Source organism: Rhinopithecus bieti, unplaced genomic scaffold (genome assembly GCF_001698545.2).
Source record: "Rhinopithecus bieti isolate Rb0 unplaced genomic scaffold, ASM169854v2 scaffold_17882, whole genome shotgun sequence".
Taxonomy (NCBI): Eukaryota; Metazoa; Chordata; class Mammalia; order Primates; family Cercopithecidae; genus Rhinopithecus; species Rhinopithecus bieti.
The window spans coordinates 912,447-915,003 of record NW_016809462.1 but is presented as its reverse complement, the minus strand read 5'-3'; positions in this window follow the sequence as shown (position 1 = coordinate 915,003).

Sequence of the window (2,557 nt, the reverse complement as noted above, 5' to 3'; positions counted from 1 at the left end):
AAATAACAAAAGCAAAAAGTATTATGATTTGCACATGACAAAACTTGGGTACACATAAACACAAAAGTTCCAATTGAAAATCTATTAAAATAGTAGAATTCAGTATGGTGGCTAAAAAAATTAACTTACAACAAAAAAAAAGCTTTTTTTTTTTTTTTGAGATGGAGTCTCACTCTGTTGCCCAGGCTGGAGTGCAGTGGCCTGGTCTTGGCTCACTGCAAGCTCCGCCTCCCAGGTTCACACCATTCTCCTGCCTCAGCCCCCCGAGTAGCTGGGACTACAGGCGCCTGCCACCATGCCCAACTAATTTTTTGTATTTTTAGTAGAAACGGGGTTTCACCGTGTTAGCCAGGATAGTGTTGATCTCCTGACCTCATGATCCACCCGCCTCGGCCTCCCAAAGTGCTGGGATTACAGGCGTAAGTCAACGCGCCTGGCTAGCTTTTCTTTTTTAAGACGGAGTCTCTCTCTGTTGCCAGGCTGGATTGCAGTGGCACAATCTGAGTTCACTGCAACCTCCACCTTATGGGTTCACACCATTCTCCTGCCTTGGCCTCCCAAGTAGCTGGGACTACAGGCACATGCCACCACATCCAGCTAATTTTTGTATTTTTAGTAGAGATGGGGTTTCACCATGTTGGCCAGGATGGTCTCGATCTCCTGACCTTGTGATCTGCCCACCTCAGCCTCCCAAAGTGCTGGGATTACAGGCATGAGCCACCGCGCCTGGCCAACAACAGCTTTTCTATAAATAATAACCAGTTAGAATATACCATGGGAGAAATACTCCATTATGAATGCCAGCAACTGAAAATATAAATTTATTCTTAGCAAGAACTGGCAAGACCTAAAAATATTATAAAACTCTATTAAGGGACATAAGAGATAACTAAAAAAGGGGGGGTAAATATATGTATAGCTTCTTGGACAGGATGACTCAATACTATAAAGATCTCAATTCTCCCCAAACTAATTTATAAATATAAGTCCAATCATCATCTCAAATTTTTTAACCCGACAAATTTATCCTGAAGTCCATCTGGTGGGATAAACACGTAAAAAGAGCCAGAAGAAATTTGAAAAGACAGAGTAAGAGAGGAACTGGTATGAAAATATCAGAAATCTGTAATAATTACAATGGTGGCTCCTCTACTATAGAACTAGACAGGCAAACCACTAGAACACAGACCCAAATACACAGTAATTCCAAATTCAACAAAAAAAAGGGGCATTTTAAATCAGCAGCAACAAAACAAAAACAAAACACCACGCATACACACACCAGTTATTCAATATATTCAAAAACTGGTGTTGAGAAAATTGGCTAGGTATTTTGGAGAGAGGAAAAAAGCTAGTCCATTTGCAACAAAATCCCTGACATCAAAATAAAATTCCAGAGGGGTCAAAGATTTAAAAGCAAGAAAGGAAACAAAAACAAAAGCAATCCCAAAAAACCTAAATATATTGCTTTAATCATGAAGTGAATAAGCTCTTCTAAGTATGAAGCTAAATTCAGAATCTATAAAGTCACAGACTCACAAAATTGTGATTTAACCAGACTATATACAAAGTAAAAACTACAGGGGGCTATCCCAGTGGATTCGAGCAAGATGCAAGGAACACTGGCATAGTTTTCTATTCTCCACATATCCCCACTAACACACCCAGGAAACACACACACACACATACACAGTTAATACAGAAAAACACAGTAGACATCCACAACAAAACTAGATACAAAGGTATCCCCACAAACTCCAAAATATACAAGTGTGTGGGGATATGCCACCACCACCACCAAGACCAATTTGAAATCACCATCTGTACAAGAGAAGTAGAAGGAAGCAACACAGCATGTGATGGCCCCATGACCTCGCAAAATCACCAGGAAAACTCAGAGGACCAGCGGGACAGCAGCAGCTGGGCATGGAAGAGTTTTCATCTTCTCCTAGTGGGCAAGTGTGTGAACTCCATGATGAAGGCGGAAAGGGTGGGCTATGAACTCTCAAAACTCCATGCTAAGGAAAAACTATGGGAAATAGAATCCAAATTGAGCAGGACAAGAGCAGGGATGAAAAATAAGATTCAATTAAAAGAATATGAGGGGAGCAGATCCAGGTCTTTTCACTCCACAAAACAGAAGAGGGAGAAGCTAAAGTTACTCCAACTCAAGTCTCTCTCTCCTAAAAGAACACGAAAGGCAATTTCATGTAAAAAGGAGTAACAGAGGGTTAGATCCCATACAAAGTAGTTATAACAAAAAAGAGGCCGAGTCCAATGGCTCACACCTGTAATCCTAGCACTTTGCGAGACTGAGGCAGGTGGATCGCTTAAGCCCAGGAGTTCAAGACCAGCCTGGGAAACATGGCGAGACCCCTTCTCTACAAGAAATACCAAAAAATTAGACAGGCGTGGTGGTGCATGCCTATGGTCCCAACTACTCAAGAGGCTGAGGTGGGAGGATCGCTGGAACCCAGGAAGTCAAGCCTGCAATGGGCCATGATCGTGCCACTACTACACTCCAGCCTGGGCAACAGAGTGAGACCCCATCTCAAAA